Source organism: Vipera berus, assembly GCF_964194415.1.
Source record: "Vipera berus genome assembly, chromosome: 2".
Lineage (NCBI taxonomy): Eukaryota > Metazoa > Chordata > Lepidosauria > Squamata > Viperidae > Vipera > Vipera berus.
The window spans coordinates 117,037,343-117,058,527 of NC_138203.1; the positions used below are offsets into that span (position 1 = coordinate 117,037,343).

General features: G+C 45.2%; 1 long non-coding RNA gene across 2 annotated transcripts in view; it reads right to left on the reverse strand.

Annotated features, from left to right (window-relative positions):
* LOC308663457 overlaps positions 1-21,185 on the reverse strand; it is a 133,530-nt gene that overhangs the window by 18,418 nt on the left and 93,927 nt on the right. Inside the window, exon 1 of one of the 2 annotated variants that reach the window (XR_014025402.1) lies at positions 5,312-5,790. The exons of the other annotated variant lie outside the window; for it this stretch is intronic. This is a non-coding gene — a long non-coding RNA (uncharacterized lncRNA). Of the gene's footprint in view, positions 1-5,311; positions 5,791-21,185 lie in introns of those variants that run through there. 2 annotated transcript variants of the gene reach the window in all.

Here is a 21,185-nt window from a genome sequence, read left to right on the forward strand (position 1 = left end):
GCAAGGTGCAGCAGCAGCAAAACAAAAAAGCCAATACAATCCTAGGTTGCATTAACAAAGGGATAGAATCAAGATCACATGTAATATTAGTATCACTTTTGTAATGTATTACTTGAACTGTTTTCACATGTCTTTTGTTCTAAGCCATTTGTCAAGTGATGGGACTCACCATCGCCTGTTATTCAAGGACACTGTCCTCAGCTGAGCATAACTACGCTCAGATTGACAAAGAGTTCTTGGCCATTGTGGCCAGGGTGAAGAAATTCCATGATTACTTGTATGGCAGGGAATTCACGGTCTTCACTGACCACAAGCCACTGTTGGGGCTATTTACTACTGATAGGCAGACGCCTCAAATTCTGTCCCCTAGAATGTTAAGATGGTCTGCTTTCATGTCAGCCTACAGCTACAGGCTGGTTCACAAACCGGCAAAGACATGGGCCACGCAGACGGCCTTAGCAGGTTGCCATTGCCACAGGTAGAGCCAGATCCAGTGCCAGCAGCTCGCATTTTGTCAATTGAGGATTTGCCTGAATTTCCCCTCCATGCGGGGGATGTGGCTGCAGAAACTGCTGCAGACAAGGTTTTAAGTAGAGTTTTGGCTTGGATTCACACTGGGTGGCTTGAACATAGCCCTGGACCTGAGTTCCAGAGCTACTTCACACGACATGAGCTTTCAGCTCACAAAGTCTGCATTTTATGGGGGAGCAGGGTTATTGTCCCAGGTTCATTAAGGAACCGTGTACTTCAATCTCTGCATGAGGGACATCCGGGCATAGTCCAGATGAAGGCATTGGCATGAAGCTACCTATGGTGGCCAGGGTTAGATAAGGCTATCGAAGTCCAAGTACATGGGTGTTACATGTGTCAACAGTCCAGACCAGAAATGCCACATGCTCCTGTCCACAGATGGGAGGAAACTCATACACCGTGGTTAAGGATTCACATTGACTTCTCTGGGCCCTTTCAGAGACAGCTATTCTTGATAGTGGTCGACAGCCACTCTAAATGGCTGGAAGTAATTCCTATTTCAACCATGACTACTGCTAGGACCATCCAGGTGCTTAGAAAGCGTTTTGCCACACACGGGCTACCAGACGTCATAGTCTCAGACAACGGGGCCCAGTTCACAGCAGCAGAGTTTCAAGGCTTCTTGAGGACTAACCTCAAAAGGCATTCTATATTTCACCCCTCGACTAACGGGCAGGCTGAATGTATGGTGTGCACTACAAAGGAGTCACTCAAGCGCATAGTGACTGGAGATCAGCACCATAGGCTGGGTGATTTCTTGCTTTGCCAGCACACTACACCTTGTACAGCAACAGGCAAGAGCCCAGCAGAGCTTCACTGGTGGAGAAGGCTCATCATGAAGCTGGACAGGTTGCACCCTGACCGGGTAGCAGCAGACACCTCGTGCCCAAAGTCTCCAAGGGGGTTGCAAGTGGGTGATGGGGTGTGCGACCGGAACTATGGGCATGGGAACTTGTGGGTGTCGGGTAAAATTGTCAAAATCTTGGGCCCTCTCTTGTATGAGGTGGCTCTGGATGCGGGGGTGAGACATTCGCCGCCATATTGATCAGCTGCGGAAGCGGTTCGCAGAACGGCCACAAAGTGAGGACCTCATGACGGGTCCACTCCTAGAGCCAGAAACCGGCAGCCAAGCAGGGCAGTTCACATGCTCTGAGGACTCAACCAGTCAATACAACGGGGAGGTGGTTGTAGATGGGCGAAGCCTGGGAGTGCAACATGGGTCCCCTGATGGGGAAAGTCAACCCGATCAAGACAGCCACTGTGCTAACTCTGCTTCTTCATTGGACTTTGGTTCAGGCCGACCTGGAATGGCCAGCCAAAGGGACTCGAGTCAATCCAACTCTCATGAATTCATTAGTTCTGGTCTACCCAGCCCGGCAGGCAAGGAGTTGCCTGGATCCCCCAGGTGGTCTGCAAGGTCGCGCAGACCACCACCACCACTTTATTCTCAAATAATATTAATAATGTGTGTACATTCTAGGGGGAAGGGGTGTAATGTATTGGGCCTTTTACTTGAACTGTTTTCACATGTCTTTTGAATGCTGCTTAAGATTGCTTAATTAGGGTGTCTGTATAACGGTCGCTGACTGCCCAGACATGCAGTCTGCAGGACGATCATTGGTTGGCTCTGGGGCGGGAATAGGTTCCTTTAAACCTATTGGCCACTGCCTAGTGGCCAACCATATAAGTAGCTGTGCAGAAGCCTCTGATTCAGTTCTGTTCCTGTTACTTCAATAAAGCAATGTTCCTGTTTGAACCCTCTCGTCTCGCCTCCTGCTTCCAAAGAACCCGCTACACAACAACTTTATAAAGCTTTAGGACCACACTTAGAATACTGCATCCAATTTTGGTCATCATTAATATAAAAAAGATGTTATGTAAGGATCTGCCTCAACTAGGTCTCCCAAGGAAGCAAAACTCTTGAAACAGGCATTGTCTGAAAAGGAACTTTTATTAGGGACTAGTGATAGCAAGAAAAACAAGGTGAGATCTGAGGAAAAACCCACAGAAGCAGTATATCAAGAGCAGTATTCGTTACTCCTCCCCCAGGGTCCCAATGTCCATTTGAATCCCAGCCAATCCACAGGTGGTATATTGTTTTGGTAACCGGCTCCTTTGGCATGCTCTTCAAGGTCTTTTTTGCTTTCGTTTCCCTCTGGCTCCAAGCGCAAACCGTCTCTTAGATAAGTGTGATGTTATTCAGCTGCATTCCTTCTCCTGGGGGAAGGGAGTAGTGGGATTCAGCCAGTTCACACCACTTCAGCAGAACCGGTAGCTAATTTTTTGTTGCCCAGGCCCAGAATGGACTTCTGGAAGTGGCATTCACACAGAGAACCAGGTGTTCACATATTTGAATTTATATTATATATTTATATTTATTAAATTTTTATACCGCCCTTCTCCCGAAGGACTCAGGGCGGTGTACAGGGCAATAAATATCAAAATATACATACAAAAGTTAAAAAAGATTAAATAATTATGCCCAATATAATACAATAATTAAAACAATGTTAAAACCAAATCCAAACCCCAAACCCATCAGACCAGGCCGGATTGTTCAAATAAATATGTTTTTAAATCGCGCCGGAAGAAGCGAAGGTCGGGGGCCGTCCGGAGCTCAACCGGCAAGCGGTTCCATAGGTCTGGCACGCCCACAGAGAACGCCCTCCCCCTGGGGGCCACCAATCGACATTCTCTGATCGGAGGCACCCTGAGGAGGCCCACTCTGTGGGAGCGCAGTGGACGGAGGGAGATTGACGCCGGCAGCAGGTGCTGCCGTAGGTAATCCGGACCCAAGCCATGTAGGGCTTTATAGGTCATTACCAGCACCTTGAATCTCACCCGGAGGACAACTGGCAGCCAATGCAGCTCGCGAAGCAGAGGTGTAACATGGGAGTATCGGGAGACTCCCAACACTACTCGCGCGGCTGCATTCTGCACCAGCTGAAGCCTCCGAGTGGTCCTCAAGGGCAGCCCCATGTAGAGAGTGTTGCAGTAGTCCAAACGAGAGGTCACAAGCGCATGAATGACTGTGTGCAAGGCATCCCGGTCTAGATAGGGCCGCAACTGGCGCACCAGGCGAACCTGGGCGAAGGCCCCCCTAGTCACAGCTCCTATATGGTCTTCTAAGGAGAGCTGTGAATCTAGGAGGACCCCCAAGTTGCGAGCCCGATCTACGGGGGGTAATAACTCACCCCCCATAGTAAGAGATGGAATAATCTGCATTTCCCGAGATGCCGGCACGCACAGCCACTCAGTCTTGTCAGGGTTGAGCTGAAGCCTGTTCCTCCCCATCCAGACCCGGACCGCCTCCAGGCAATGGGACATCACGTCGAGGGCATCACTGGGGTGGTTTTGGGTTGAAATAAAAAGTTGGGTATCATCAGCATACTGATGATAACCAACTCCAAAACCACAAATGATCTCACCCAGAGGCTTCAGATAGATGTTGAACAGGAGAGGCGAGAGGACCGATCCCTGAGGAACTCCACAAACGAGAGGCCTCAAGGTCGACCTCTGCCCCCCTGCCAACACCGACTGCGAACGCCCCAGAAGGTAGGAGGAGAACCACTGAAGAACTGTGCCTCCCACTCCCAACCCCCTGAGACGCCGCAGCAAGATACCATGGTCGATGGTATCAAAAGCCGCTGAGAGGTCTAACAGGACTAGGACAGAGGAACAACCCCTGTCCTGAGCCCGCCAGAGATCATTCACCAGCGCAACCAATGCCGTCTCCGTGCTGTACCCGGGCCTGAAACCCGATTGGTACGGGTCCAGATAGTCAGCTTCCTCCAAGAACAAAGGGAATCCCACCACTGGGGGAAGGGGAAAGTGGCAAGGCAATGCAAAGCATCCCCAAAGCTTCCTCCCTCCCAACAGAATGACAGGTCCCCAAAAATGATTACAAAAGCATATATACTATAGGAAAAGAAGCAATACGTTTCTTTAGGGATCTGACAAAGACTCTGGAAAGAGTTCAAAGAAGAGCAACAAAGATGATTAGGGGACTGGAGACTAGAACATATGAAGAACAGTGCAGGAATTGGGTATGTCTAGTCTAGTGAAAAGAGGGACTAAGGGTGATAGGATAGCAGTGTTCCAATATTTTTAGGGGCTGCCACAAAGAGGGGATCAATCTATTTTCCAAAGCAGCAGAAGACAAAACAAGAAGCAATGGATGAAAACTAAACAAGGAGAGAAGCTTGCCTTCAGAAGTTGTGTGTGCTCCATCACTGGGGGCTTTTAAGAAGATACTGAACAGTAATTTGTCTGGAATGGCATAGGGCCATGGTGGCAAACCTATGGCATGCATGCCACAGGCAGCACACAGAGCCCTCTCTGTGGGCACACATGCCATCGCCCCAGTCCTAGGCCTTCAGCTGGGTTTTATAAAATGTTTTCACTTTAGGCCTTCGCCACCTTGTGCAAAAAAAAAAAAAGATTCAATCAATCAATTTCAACTCCTTGCAGGGGAAAAAAAAGATCTCGCAAAGTTGGAATTGATTTATTTTTAGTCCTACACAGTGGCAGAGGAAGTGACGCGTCGGAGCTAGAAACAAGGTGCCACGTGGGGGTGGAGCGGAGCGGCGGGAGCAGGGCGCTCCATGCAGGGGGTGGGGTGTGGCCTGTGCATGGGATAGAGAAGCAATGCGGAGGCACTAGCATGGTGGTAGTACACCAGTTGCTTCCTTCCCCCTGCCAGACACCTGCCGAAGCCGCGCAGGGTAGGGCCCACCCCTGCCCAGATGCCCTCGCCTCCCGCAAGCTTTTTTTTACTAACCTGCCTTTCCAGCTGCATTCCATTTCTCCGTGCGCTTCTCAGCCTTCGCTGCATGTTTGTGGGACTATCGGTAAAAAAAAAAGTTCCATCAGACTTTCTAGCTTATCACGAGATCTCACTGAGGCCACTGAGGAGTCAGAGAATTACAATTCCACATAAAAAGGTGGCATCACAGACTATAATAAGATTTGCATGCAAACTAAAGAATTTTGCTATAGAACTATTTCCAATGGATTCTGTAACAGATTATTGATTACGAAATATATATTAAGGCAAAATATATGTTGGCTTCCTTTCTTTCTTAAATAAACATTTCTCAAAAGGTAAAAAGGAAGGTTGAAGAGTAGCTCAGGTGCTTTTTTGGGTAGGGTTCCAGGTCATCCTTTCCCTTTCCCTTTCCTTCTTGGGACTATGTAGACGCTAAGGGGGGGGGATCTTTTTTCTTCAACAAGCCATTCCTAGAGTGTAGGAGGAGTACTTTGTTTTGTAAAAACCAGCAACCCGTCTTTGGCCTGGCTAGCTCACAAAGCTCAATGTTACAGGAAGAATGCTTGCGCCCGCTTGCTGTAATCAGAGAGGTAATTCTGTTTTTCCTGGCAGAGGCCACTGCCGAGACTGCTGTGTGCGGTGTATGGAACAGATTCTTTTTTTCGGCGCCCTGCCAAAGTGACCATCTGCTTCCAGTTCTAACCCCCCTGGTCCCCCCAATCTGTGGCTGTTCACTGTATTGTGTGCCTATATGTGTATGAGAGAGGGAAAGAGATTGTATACATGCACACACTCAAGGCCTGCTTCATTCTTCCATCTATCTCCAGGTTGTTCACCAAGGCCGAGCCTCAAATGAAGCAGGATGTCAAGGGAATGGCTGACCTGTACTGGTCACAACTAAGGCTAATACAATACTCTGCCCCCATCTTTTCTAGAATCAGCCTTGTTACCTTTTACAGGCAAGGCTTCCTAAAAAAGCCAGATCAAATCTTATTGAGATTGGCTTTTCTATCCAGACATCATGGCTTCCAGCCCTGTTCCCTCCTGCCCTTATCCACCCCTGCTGCCCCAATCATTGTTCCTCATGCCCTGGCCATAGCCTCTCCCCTTGAAGAGTTACAGAATTCCAGAATTGCTGGAAACCTTAGCCCAGGACTTTAAAAATATTCCAGATGCACCCTTGTCTAAATAAAGCTGCCATCTTAGATAATTGCTTGGGCAGCAATATGGAGAAACACAGATCTGGTCTATAGAATATTATCCACTAAGTATCTCACCTGAGTAAGGTCCTCATGGAAAGGTCAGGAGTACATTATTGTGTACCAGCTGTAATGGATTGTATATTTATGAGCCTTTCCCTACAAACATGCCCTGGCAACAACATCTTTCCACCATGTCACAAGCAGTTGCCAGTGACTCATTGCAAGTCCATGAGGAAGACGCCCTAAGTTGTCCTCCATTGTAGGAGCATAAAAATAGGATTTCCCCCTTATTCCAGTATCACTGGAATAAGGGAAGCCTAAAAATGTATAAAATCTGTTTTTCACCAATTACTTTGAAAATGACTGCAGTGACTTGAAAAATATACAAGGCCAGGGACTGGCAATGGGGATAGTGTCTGTTGGCATACCAAAGTGTAATCATTTTTCCTGACTCAAAAATTAATAAAGAGCAGAAGAAAAAGACCCTACACTTGCTACTAGGAGAGGAAGAGTTTGCATTTTCTACCCAGCTCTCAAAAATACTTTAAATTCTGTCTAAGCTCTGCAGTTTATATTTTGGAGTCTCGTGCGGCTGCTGCTATTTCCTCTTTTCTTGAATATGTCCCATTAATCACTTTCTCATGCCCTGTATTTTGCTTCCTCTCATCCCCAGTCCCAAACAAGACAACTGTGTTGTCTTTAGCTGTTCTAATTTGAAAGTACTGCTTTCTCTTCCTTCCCAACACAATTTTTGCAGTGGACATGATCTGTGATATTTATTGACAATGTGGCTGAGTTTGACCACTTCTGTTGTCCTGCTGCTCCCCTTTCAGGTTTTGGAAATTGCCCTCCATTAGGTTGCAAGGGAAATAAAAAAAAATCTGGCTTCCATAGAGGCCGTCTGGCTGTGTAAAGCATGACCAGCACCTTCTGAAATGCTTCTCAGGTCTTTTGAAGGAGCAGTAGTCATAACTAGCACTTGCTTGATTTAAACTGAAAAAGAGAGCTAAGTTCTGCCAGCTCTATGTGTCACCAATTGCCAGGTTTTCTGATGGTTCTGCAGACAAGGAGGTTTGTATGGCTATACTTTTTACTGTTTTTATTACTTGGGGGTGGGGGGGTGAGCACCATTTTACCTACTCAATAGGCAACTTCCAGGTGTTGCCAGGTCTTTCCCTTTCTCTGTGGAAAGAGAATTGAGTTCTTTTGTTACCAACCCCTCTCCTGCATCACCCCATGCCTCTCCTCTGCATCTGCAACCTTTTAGTTGGACGATGTGATTGGATAGTTAGGATAAGCCCTTCCAACACAGCCATTTAAGCACCCACCTAACTTTCCCACTCCCCACCGCTATTAGGGAGATTGATTGGTGGTTGGTTTTCTTGCCAGCAGATGATGGTCAAGTGAGGGGAAGTGAAGCAACTTTCCTTCCTTAATTTGTCTCAAACTAAAGGCACCCCTCATCAGCCTCGTGACCCAGGCAGAATAGGGATCGGTAACAGCAGCATAATCATGCTAGCAAATTTTTCTGCTGGCTGATAACCATGCAGGATAGCACTTTCATGTGGCCCTGAGGCTTTACCAAAAAAGCAAACATGGCTGCCTTTAGTGTCACTCACTCTCCAGATGATGTGAAGGTGAACAAACTCTACTGCTGTCTTTGCTTCCCATACCACTCATGTTTCCTGAGTCATGGAGAACTCTTGCTGCACAGCTTGTCCTAGCTGTACCCCACTCCTGGAGGAGAGCTCTCTGAGGTTTTTCCTCAGTGGAATAAAAGGCTCTCCACTTCTGCCAGGTGGAACTTTTTCTTTTGCAACAACTTTTACCAGATGTATTGTTGTTTACTGGGTTCGTTGCTTGATAGACGAGACGAGGCGAGTGAGTTCAGTCAGCAACATACTTTATTTGCTTGCAGGAACCGAACTGGGAAACAGGGCTGAGAATGCAGCTATTTATACCCTGGCCAGCTCCCTGCTTAAGCAACCTTCCAGCATTCAAACCCACGTGGTATACCCAATAAAACAAAACCCAATACATTACACCCATTCCCCCTAGAATGTACACACATTATAGCAACAAAAGAAATAAGTACAGCAATTACAGAGTTTACAAAGGTACAAAATAGTAGTATGCACAAGTTCAGCATTGTTCCAAAGTGTTCACTGAGCAGGCACCAATCTCAGTGGACTCACTGGCAATGAGCACATCGTTGAAATAGGGGCAGACCCCCGGAATGCCCTTGAGCGTCTGCTTCATAATGCTTTGAAAAATGCCAGGGGCTACACTAACCCCGAATTGTAGGCGCTTTACTTTAAAAGCCCCTCTGTGAGTTACAATAGTCTGTGCCATGGCTGTGGCCTTGTCCACAGGAAGTTGTTGATAGGCCTGAGCCAAATCTAACTTTGTGAAGACTGTACCCCCTTGCAGTGATGCCAGGATGTGGCTTACTACTGGTACTGGGTACGCATGCTGTTTGAGTGCACGATTAATTGTGCACTTGTAATCAGCGCAAATTCTGAACTCTCCATTGCCTTTAAGTGGCGTGACAATTGGGGTTTCCCATTCACCCCCATCTACGGGCTGTAGTAACTGCTGTTCTACTAGCTTATCCAATTCCGCATCTATCTTGTGTTTAAGAGCAAATGGCACTCTACAAGGTTTAATCCTGACAGGCATTACAGTAGGATCTAGTTTAAATGTTATCAGTGGGCCCTTATAAGTTCCTAGACTTGAATCAAACACATCTGCAAACTCCTCGCATACTGTTGCTAGACTCACGACTTGCGTCCAGTTGATACCGGTGTCTTGGATGCCTAATGCATCAAACCAATTGAGCCCGATCAGGCTGGTTCACTGACCCCCTACTACGACAACATCCAGGTGCCCAGAAAACCCCTTGAATTTAATGGCCAATGTGGCCTCGCCCTTGACTGCGACTCTGGCATTCTGGAAGTCAGTCAGTATAATGTCAGATGGCCTGAGCTTGGCCCATCTCTTGCTGTGATTGCAGATGAACTTGAATGTTTCAAGAGATATAATGGACACGGCTGACCCCGTGTCCAGTTCCATTTTGCAAGGGACCCCTTGCAGCTCGACCTGAAGTCAAAATTTTGGCTTAATGGGACAGCAAGCTCCCATGCGGCAAATGCTTCTGGGGCTGGAGCAAAACCCTATGCTAAATTGCCCCAGGGCCCCAGTATCTCTCCTGATCGGAATGTCCAACTGGCGGTTCGATTGTTGGTCCTTCTGGTGACCTCTGCAGATGGACACGATGTGGCCGGCCTTCCCGCAGGCCTGGCACGTGACTGTACGGAATGTACAGTCCATGCGTTGGTGGTGGCCGCCACACCCTGGGCACCTAAGGAAGGGACCTGCCTTGTAAGATGTCCCATGTTGATTGTCGCTGTGATGTTGCTGATCATCGTGCCGTTGGAGCTTGTTGGAGTCTTCAGTGTGTTTGGCATCCTCGTGGTGGACGGTCTCCTCATGCTGTTTGGTTTTGGCAGGCCGCATGGCCCTTACGGCCCCGCCAGCAGCTTCATCCACCATGATTTCCTTCAATGCGTCGGGAAACGACAGAGTCTCTTTGGCGAAGAGTTTTTGTTGCAACTCTCAATTTCGGAGGCCACAGACAAGCCGGTCCCAAAGTCTCTCCTCTACGTTGGAGAACTGGCACAGGCGTGCAGCCTGCCTCAACGCCGCGATGAATTCGGATGCTGTTTCACCCGGCTATTGAACCCTCTGTTCGAACACATGCCGCCAAGCTATTACTGAAAGCTTGGGCTGCAAATGGTCCCCGAGCCATTTCTTCAAGTGCGTGAATGTTACGGACTCCAGCAGTGTCGGAGCAAACAAGTTCTCTGCAATGTCGAACGTGGCTGGGCTGCAAACACACAGGAGCGTTGCGGCCTTCAGGCCGTCTTCGGTGACTTGATTGGTGCAGAGATAGTTCTTGACCCTGGATAGATAGGAAGACCATCTTTCTGGGTGAGTTATGTCAAATTCTTCCAGCTTTCCGACCTTCGCCATTTCAGTGAGGTCTTCGCGGCTGGAGCTCTTCGCCTTCTTGTCCTGCTCCTCCGTATGCCCAGGGACTGGTCCTCAGGGCTCATGGTCGCTAGTGTGGCTGTGCTAGGCCCACTGTAGGGGGGGAATTGCTTTCCCGCCAGGCCCATTCTGGCCTCACCCCTAGTGACTCTCAGCTCTGTAGAAGGAGCAGGATCCCACCTTCATCACCAGTGTTGTGTACTGGGTTCATTGCTTGATAGAAGAGAAGAGGCGAGTGAGTTCAGTCAGGAACATACTTTATTGGCTTGCAGGAACCAAACAGGGAAACAGGGCTGCGAATGCAGCTATTTATACCCTGGCCTCTAGGTAGCAGCCAATAGGTTTAAAGCAACTTATTGCCACCCTAGAGGCAGCCAATGGTGGTGCTGGAGATGGGTTGTCTGAGGAGCTGGGAGCCATTAGCCAGCTCCCTGCTTAAGCAACCTTCCAGCATTCAAACCCACGTGGTATACAGTAAAACAAAACCCAATACATTACATGTATAAATTCAGTCTCCAAAATCACAGGGGCCTTTTCATGTTCATGATGGTGGCAGTAACAGGTAAAACAATCTGCATGCTCATGTATTAATGCTTCATTAGTAGAAATTGTGTCCAGCTTTGTGGGCAATTAATGACTGAACAATTGTGATGGGCTATATGTTTGGTGTGAATTTTATTATTAAGTGCTTTCAACAGATGTAAATCATGTGCACCAAATAGTGCAAGCTGGTGCTTAAATACTCCATCATAGAGTTTGCTCCTTTACTAGTTCACTTGATTAAAGCTTTGACTGTCAACCCTGTTGTAAACAAAAGTCAGGTTGTGGAAGCTAAGTATCCAGTCCCTAGCTATTGTTGCTTCCTGGATCTCTTTGTTTTTACTGAAACATTAAGATAGAAAATGGAGAACTTCTGATTGAGAGCCATGGCAAGCTAGACATGCCTTTAGCGTATATGTGTCATAGGATGGTGTTACAACAGGGTTGACAATTAAATGATAGATCTGGGCTGCTAATACCTTTCCAGAGTAAAGAAAGATCTTGAGATCTTAGCCAACATGACTCTGCACCTCTGTTCCTCTTGAGTAAACCACAGGAATTGCCATGTTGTGGTTTGCTAATGGGTTGAGTGGCTGGGAGTCAAGGGAGGAACCATCTTTGCTCACAGACCTCCACACAGTCTTTTAAATTAAGGACTTTAAGAATGACTGTGCCTCACTTCTTAATAACTTTGGATTTGTGGGGTTTTGTTTTTGTTTTTCTTTAGAAATGGCAATTTCTATTGTACTCACTAGGTAAGTTGCCTTCTCTTTAAATAATTTTTAAAAAAAGATTTTAAAAGATTTTGAAAAATATTATTTTCTGGAATAAATAGCAGAAGTGATGGTTGTGATGAAGGGAGGATTTACTTTTTTTCTTTTTCACACTATTTTTTTCCTTTTCTTTTTATATTTACTATTCAACTTATATGTCACCCATCTTGCCTAGAGAAATTTTTGTAATTTGTATAGTTTTTATTCTTTTTAATTGTAATCTCTAATAAAATTATTTGAAAAAATAAGTTTCAGAGAATGGAGCAAAGTGGAGAACAGTGGACCATGCATGCAGACATACTAAAAAAAACAGTCTATTAATTTGTGATCAATCCTAAAACTAAATTCACAATTTTATCCATTCCTAAGCATATTCAGCAATCTTATGTGAGCAGAGAACATTTAAATAGTTGCCAGTGTTGGGTACCTGGGGTCAGAGCTCTGTGCTGATCTATAGTATTATAAATCTAACAGAGGCCCTTCTGTAAATCTGAATCGATCACGCCCATTCATTGCAGTTGTTCTCTTTGTTCCCCACCATCACCAACTTTCAACAGGACTGCCCGAGTACTCAACTTCCCACCTTTGAGCCAGCCCTTGGTCCCTCCAGGTGGCCAGTGGAAGCACAAAAAATGGCAGCTAGTGAGCATCTGCCCCACCCCTTCTTGCTTTTCTCACTTCTTGTTTCTGCATTTGCTCTTCAAGGCAAGGCAAAATGTAAGAAACCAAAGCAAATTGCAACCAATGTGCAGGGATATAGCAAAACAGACAGAAAAGGAGGCAAGATACCCCAGAGGTGTCACTTTGAAGGGGGAGGTAGCTCAAGAGGCCTAGCCCAATCAAGAATCACCTACAGGAATCATCTGATCCACAGCTGTAGAAGAAACAAACTAATCCATCTCTGCTGTATTTCCTCTGGAAAAGGAACTGAGCCAATTAACTTCTGAAGTTAATTGGCTCAACATGCAACAACTGCCAAAAGTTGTATAATATCTTGAGGATATGGAAGAACACTTAGGCAGTCTGGAATGACTTCAGATGAAGGAGCCATTTTCATTGAAATGGCTAAGGGTTAACAAAGGAAAAGAAGGATGAAGTGCCTGAACTATGCAGGCTAGGTGCCTATCATGTTTCTCTTTGGGCACTCATTTCTAGGTTCTTGGTGGTTTTAAATTCAGAACTGCATACTGTCTTAAGCTATAATGTATGTTTGTTTGGGGAGACTTAGCCACTATGTATGTTTGTTTGGGGAGACTTAGCCACCTCGGAAGGATAGAAGGCTGAGTCAACCTTGAGCCTGGTGGGATGCGAACCTGCACTAATTTCAGGCAGCTGCTGTTACTTAAGGAGGTATTAGCCCACTGCTCCACCAAGGCTCTTTGGCAGGACTTGGATGGGCCCTAAAGTTGCCACACTGTAAAGTACTCAAAAATCATTGATTTCCTGGCTACTCATCTCTGAGGAATTCCGGTAGGATGAAACTAGTCATATGGTGCCTCCTTGTGGTCAGTGTGACTTAAAACACAATGCAGGATATAAATTGTATAAATTCTCCTACCATCCAAGAAGTGGGTGGAAGTCATTAAAAAAGTGGGCATGGCATAATGTCATACCTTAGTACATGTACCAGAGGATCAACTTAATTCTACATCCTATGTTACTTTGAGCTGGAACTGTTAAAATCATTGTTTAAGATATGCATGTGGAAAAGACATACAAGAATGAGGTAAATTCATAGCTTCAATGATAACTTGAATGATAACTGTCTGGAAGAGCGTATGAGATATCATAGGAAATATGAGATACTGATTTTAAACTAATAATTCATCTGTAGCTCTCAATGTACAAGATTGTCATGTATTGTTTGCTGAATCTAAAATGTGAGAAAAAGTTTTCTATGAAGTAAGAAACCACTGGCAATGCTACTTCTATTCTGTTATTGGATAGAGAATCAGAAGAGGTTTTTCCAGTTGACCCCCTCTTCTTTGTGGTAGCCCCTCAAATACTGGAATACTGCTATCATGTCTCCCCTATTTCTTCTTTTCTTTAGACTAGCCAAACCCAAGTCCTGCAGCCATTCTTCGTATGTTTTAGTCTCCAGGCCTTGAATCATCTTAGTTGCTCTTCTCTGAACTTTTTCCAAGGTCTCAACATCTTTTCTGTAGTATGGTGACCAAAATTGGCTGCAGTATTCCAGGTGTGGTCTCACTAGGGTTTTATAACGTGGTACTAGTATCTCACGTGATCTTGATTCTATACCTCTGTTTATACAACCAAAGATTATATTAGCTTTTTTGGCTTCTGCTACACACTGCTGGCTCATATTTAAGTGATTGTCCACTAGGATTCCAAGTTCCCTCTCACAGTTACTGTTTTTGAATCAGGTTTCACCTAGTCTGTACCTTTGGTTTTTACTGCCTAAGTGTAAAACCTTGCTTTTCTCCACATTAAATTTCATGTTATTGGATAGGGCTCATTCTTCAAGTCTGTCAAGATCTTTTTGGATCCTAAGCTTGTCTTCTGTGGTTTTGGCTAATCCTGCCAGCATATTATCATCTGCAAATTTGATGAGTTCCCCTTCTATTCCCTCATCTAAGTCATTTATGAAGATATTTTAAGAGTACTGGGCCTAAGACAGAACCCTATAGAACCCCAATGCTTCCTTCCTTCCATGTAGATGTAGTACCATTAAGGACAATTTGTTGAGTACTGTTTGTCAGTCACTTACAAATCCATCTGGTGGTGATGCTGTCTATCCCACATCTTTCTAGCTTACCAAAAAGTAGGTTTTGGTCTACTTTGTCAAATGCCTTACTGAAATCTAAGTATACTATGTCCACAGCATTTAGCTGGTCTACTAACTTAGTCACTTTGTCAAAGAGTGAAGTAAGATTGTGTCCCTTAAAGAAACGCACAGATGCTCTCTTCAAGGACACGGGCATCCCCCCCCTCCCTCAATGAGGCTTTCACAATAGCCAATTTTCCATCTCCTCTCTGGCATACAAGCCAGGTGTGGAGCATCTAACAAGCTCATAGGTGGCAGAACTCATTTTGCCAGAACTCTCTCCATTTCCTCAGAATGAACATGTCATGTTACCCTCATCGATTATTCAGATTTTGTCCAGCTGGCTTGCAACTCCAAGGAAATGGGAGTGATTTTTATCTTCAAAGTGTTTCTGCCTGTGGACAGTTCTTCCCATTTCATCCTGCATGGATCCTTTTAAGAAGTGCTATTAGATGGCACTTTATAGTTGCAATAAGGACAGATGGTGAGTCCACCTCACTGTCCTTATTGCTTTGGTTTAGAACTGAACTTAGGTAGGCATCCATGTCCAGTCATGATTGCTGCTCATCTTCTACCACTACCAGTGCTGCATCTCCAAGTGGCCCCTACAATCAGCATAGAAGGACAGGACTTTCAACTCCATATTTGATCAAGTTTCTGACAGAACTGCCCTCCCCTTTGCTAAGAATGGCTGCTTCATATAACATTATGTATTTGTCATCTTCTACTCCTCTTCCCCCACTCCCCAGGCAAACACTATCCATGGAATAAAAAGCTTTTCCAAATTCAAACAATTCAAATTAATATCTGTGTTTGTGGGGCAGAATTAGCCTTTAAGAATTATCCTGCTTAAACCCATTGATCTTGGAGGGTTCCTTCCTTTTTTAAAATGGCAATTTATCTCTTTTTTACCTATATGTTCCGTCAGCTTCTAGATTTGGCCCATTTTTTTTAAATTGAGCACATTCTGGATATTTTCATTTTTTTAAAACACAAAACCACTTCCAGATACTGCTTCAAATTCTACTGCTTGCTCCCTTCCCCCCTTCTGAAGGTTGAGCCAGAATATTGGCTCTGCCAAATTCTGATGGCATGCATAGATAGATGCATACACAAGACTTCCACCCAAAGCTGCGGTCCTGCCTCTGCATTTTTCCTGCTCCACAGGGATGGTTGATAATGCAAAAGATGTGGTGGGATTTGATGCTGTCACATTGCAAGTTTTACTTACACACACACACACACACACACACACACACACACACACACACACGTGACCATCTGATTGGCAGCTCATGAGTTGGAAGAGGGCAGGAGGGATGCTTACAACACAATGACATCATGTCACATGTTTTTTATTACTAGATATTATGAGAGAAAAAGGAGGAGATGCAGGATTATATTGCTCTTGGCAGCAGCTTGATCCATGCTGTAATATCTAATTCCAGCCTTAGTCCTCACCCCAGCTGAAACAAAGCCTAAGTAAGCTCTTGTAACAGTTGCTTGTATTCATCCCTCACTTCTTGCCTCCCCCATCCTTTCCCTCTCTTATGATGTCTCCCGCCCAACACCCTCCCCTGTTCAAAAGTTTGGATTATAAACTCCTAAGAGCAGGGATCACCTTGGGGAGAAAATGGTTTATTTGCAGGTCAAGAAGCCAATGGCCCATCTTGGCTGGAAAGTTGGGAAATCAAAGTCCTGCGCATCTGGAGGGTAAAACATAATGGGAGAGAATGGCTAAAGATACACAATGATGCTGGGTATTAAAGATTTGAAGTGCTTTAGTGCCAACTCAGATTTTTTTCCCCATGCTTGTGCAATACAGCCAAAACTACATCACTGGTGAGCAAGATAGAGCTATCAGCAGATTCAGATTACTCCAAGATTTGCAGGGTGTGAACATATTAAAGAAAAATTATTTAAGATAGAGGTCTCTTAAAAGTTGACCCAGAAAAAATGTAGTGACATGAAGGCTGGATGGAAAACAGCAGGGGTGTCCAAATAAGAAAAAAGGATGAAAGATACAGAGATAGAATATAAAGATACAGAACTGTCCTCTGAATAAGTAATTTCCTGTTTCACACTGAGAAGCTATTTACCAAAGAGTGCTTATAATTATGAACTTAGTCAGAACAGAGAAGAAAAGTCACATGAGTGGGTGGAATCCTATACTTTGTGCTGTAACATTTTGTTGCAGAGGTCCACCGGAGGGGGTTTATTTTCCCAATTCTGTTACTAATGTACAAGTGTTAAGTACCATTGCTTATTTAATCAGAAGGGTGCTTAAGGAAGAGGAAGACATTCCAGGAAATGTCAAGAACCTAGACATGAAACTATTTAGAAAAACAGTCCAGTGAATTGCCTGAGTGGGTGGGTGGGTGGGTGGGGGAGTAGGTAGGGAGAAGCAAATGCAAGGTGGACTTCAATGGAGCAATATAAAGGAGGGCATTTCTTTTGACTGAAGACTCCAGGCTGCAATATTTGGAGGGTGGAGGTCTCCATCTTGCCCCTGCATGCATATGTAGACTTCTTGCCATCCTGAAATAATTAAATATACTAAATGGGTCCCCCTATAGATTATTAGGAGGAGTTTTGAAGGTGACCAAATACAAGGTGAGGGAGAGGGTGTCAAACCGATGGGACATAGTTGTGCAGCTCCTTTGGCAGAGAACCTGGGTGTCCAAACACATCAAAGTTTTGTCTGAGTCAGTCCAGTGCCTTTAATATCTGCGGACAGAGGTAGGCACTAGGACCAGAAGCAACCCAAAATATAGCTTTATTGTGGCAATATTTTAAGGGCAATCAATTGTTTCTGAGTAGAACCCTTGTAAGTTGAAAGCTGCACAAGAAGAATCCAGAGGCACTGCAAAGAGGAAGCGGCCAGCTTCTCAAGCAAGCTGCAATGTGCTTCAGTAAGTAAAGGGCAGGCAGGCAGGCAGGCAGGAAGGGATCTTAATAGGTGGCTAGAAGCCCTGATTTGAAGCTCAAGTTCTCCTTTCCCTATGAACGTGGAAGGAGCTCAGATTTCATTGGAGATGAAGTAAGCAGAACCATAACTGTCTAAATCCTGACATTGTGACCAAGGGACATCTGAACTGGGGAGGTGAGGAAATGCTCGATTTTTTTTCTTTTCCAAAAATGGCAGTTCATACAAGGCAGGTAGGACTGCAAAGCCAACTAAGGATAAACAACTCCTTTCTTCTTGAACAAAGTGTTATATTTGCCATAGCTTTTTCCAATATAAACAATCCTGTACAAACCAGAAAAGCAGCAACCAGTGCCAGCTTTACCTTTTCGTTAAGTGAAACTGCCATTGTAGGGCAGAAAATGAATAATCATGAGGTTGTTATCTATACAAACAATGGGGAAAAAACTTGGAAGATTTTCTGCCATATCTGTTCAAATACCTCGTCAGGTTTCAGGTAGTATATGCTTTGATTTGGCTGGATGGGTGATACATTTTGCTGCTTGACATTAGGTCATTTGATACAAAAGGAAAAGCCAAATTATTTTGTTTAGAAGTGAACTGATTCTAAAAATGCCTGACCAAGGTCTCCTTATGATTCATTACTATAAAATGCCATTTCTATTGTCGGACACAAGTACAAGGATTATCTATCAGGATATACTAGCATACAATGATAACCAGGCCATAACCAGGTCCTATAAAAGTCCATGTGTTTTTGCTGGGTTTCCTGAAAGCATGCTCATAGGTGCAGAAATAACCAACCAGCCAAAAGCATCACACAAGAGGCCACAGCTGAATTATTAGCAGCTCCTCTTAAATAAGATTCATATGCCTCCAGTTATTCTAGGGATAGCTCTGCATCTCTTCCCTGGGATTCACCGGGCAAAAAAAGAAGGTTGGGGGGGGGTATGCACTCCAGATGGCCAGAGCCGGCTGTATTTGTAGTACAAGCCTCAGCTCCAACAGATGTGCCAGGACGCCATATTGCAGACACAGATGTAGGAGTCAAGTGCTCTGTGAAGACATTACATCTTCCTTGGGAAATGAATTAAAACACACACACACACACACGCATGCATGCACACACACATATGCATACTCATGAGCAAAAATATCATTCCAGCTACACTGGGCAAGAAATCTGCAGCATCTGTGCAGGTTGGAGAGTTAAATATGTTCTCTTAGATTCCACCCCCAATAGTGCTCTCCCTCCACACACGCACACAAACACACGTGCTGCTGAATCTAAAGCATTTCAGAATATTTTGGATCAAAATCCACCCAGGATTTGCAGAGGCAATTAAAAGGGTTTTCTGCTGCATGCAAGTGTGATCGCTCCTCCTTGTTCATGCTTTTAAAAAAATCTAAAGAATAAACACTCAGCATGGCAAATCGAGGCAGAATTGTTCAGAGATGGCTAGTCAATTGATTCTATCATTTCCATTGTTTATATATGAAAAGAGAGAGAGATAGTACAGCATTGGACTGGGAAAACCTGGAATGATTCCTGGCTTCACCACAGGCTTCCCCACGTTGCCATAGGCTCGATATTGTTTTGTATTCCTGTTATGTACTGGGCTCATAGTAATACCACGTGGATTGCTGGAGCAGCTAACGGCTCTCCAGCAACCCAAACTACAAGTCTCCAGCGCTACAATAGGCTATCCCTAGGTGGCAATGGTTGTTTTAAACCTATTGGCTGCCGCCTAGGGGGCTAGACTATATATTGCGGCTAGTTGCAGCCATTTGACATTTCGTACAGATTCTGCACGAAATAAAATATGAGTTTCCTTGTACTCAGCTACCTCATCTTCATTCCTGCACCAAAGAACCCACTATTTAACACTGGCGATGAAGGTGGGAGTCTGCTTCACTAAAAAAGAGTTGAAGTCTACGAGGGGAAGGCAGTGCATGCTGGAGGGAAAAGGCATTTTCTCCCCCCCTCTCTCAAGGTTAGCTAGCAAGCTATGCTAGCGACCTCGTGCTCAGTGGACTCATTCCCTGAGCCTGGAAAGCAGGATTTGGAAAGAAACGCAGGAACCAGCAAAGAAAGAATGCTGAAGGTTGGGAAACTTCGGGAATTCAACGTGAAGCACCCGGAGGAATGGCCATCATATTTATCCCAGGTAGAGAACTACCTCAGGGCTAATCAGATCGCGGAAGAAGGACTGAAGGCCATAACTCTACTCTGCATGTGTGGCCCAGCAACCTTTGATTTGGCTGAGAACCTTTTCACGCCAACACCGATTGAAGCGGTCTCCTACGTAGACCTCAAAAAGAAGCTAACCGGACATTTCCAGCCCAAGATGTCTGAAATGGCTTGGTGGTTCAAGTTCAACCAAAGAGTGCAGCAACCGGGTGAATCAGAATGCATAGCGGGCCTGAGGCAGGCCGCATGCCTTTGCAAATTTTCTAATTTAGAAGAGCGACTACGAGACCGGCTCATCTGCGGCCTACGAGACTGTACGCTTCAGCAGAGACTCTTTGCTAGACCAAACTTAACGTTTTCTGAAGCACAAGATGAAGTGATGGCCGACGAAGCCGTCGGGGGCACAGTTCAAACAGTACAGCCTGCCAAAATGACAAAGTTTGTAGAAACGGTCCACCTGGAGGATGCCAAACTCACCAAAGAATCTTTCGAGGAAGAAGAACATGAAATCAACAGACTCCAAAAGCAACCCAATGCGCAAAACAACAGCCAGCAGCAAGAGGACAGTTACAAGGCAGTTCTCTTACTGAGATGTAAGGGGTGCGGAGGTAACCATTTTCACTCCAATTGCAGATTCCGATCAGCCACGTGCAGAGCTTGCGGAAGGACAGGCCACACTGCAGTGGTTTGCAGAGCCTGACAGAGAGACCGGCCACCCAAACACCAGTAGGAAGAACCAACTAGGAGAGGTACTGGGGCCCAGGGTCCAGTTAGTGTGGGGTTTTTCAGAAGCCGTAGAAGCGTGTGCCGCACCGGGGCTCAACACCCTCTCAAACCCAAACTTAAGCTCATGGTAGAGCTACAAGGAGTTCCATGTAAGATGGAATTGGACTCTGGCTCTGCAGTCTCAATTATTTCTCAAGACACTTTTAACGTTTGTAGGTGCAGTAACAATTGGGCCAAACTAAGAACCTCAGATATAATCCTAACTGATTTTCAAAATGCTCACGTTAAAGTTAAGGGAGAAGCCACTTTGACAGTAAAATTTAAGGGGGTTTTGGGAGACCTGGATGTAATAGTAGTAGGGGGCCAGAGAACAAGTTTCATTGGACTTGATTGGTTTGATGACTTAGGTATTCAGATTACCGGTATAAACCGGACACAAACTGCAGACCTCGCGTCAGTATGCATGGCCTATACAGATGTTTTTGATTCAACCCTAGGAACATACACAGGCCTGCCTATCTCATTTAAGCTAGATCCCAATGTAGTTCCAATCAGGGTTAAGCCTCGTAGGGTCCCCTTTGCCTTAAAACATAAAATTGATTCAGAAATTGATAAGCTTGTAGAACAGGGCATATTACAGCCTGTTGATGGTGGGGAGTGGGAAACTCCTATCGTCACTCCACATAAAGCCAA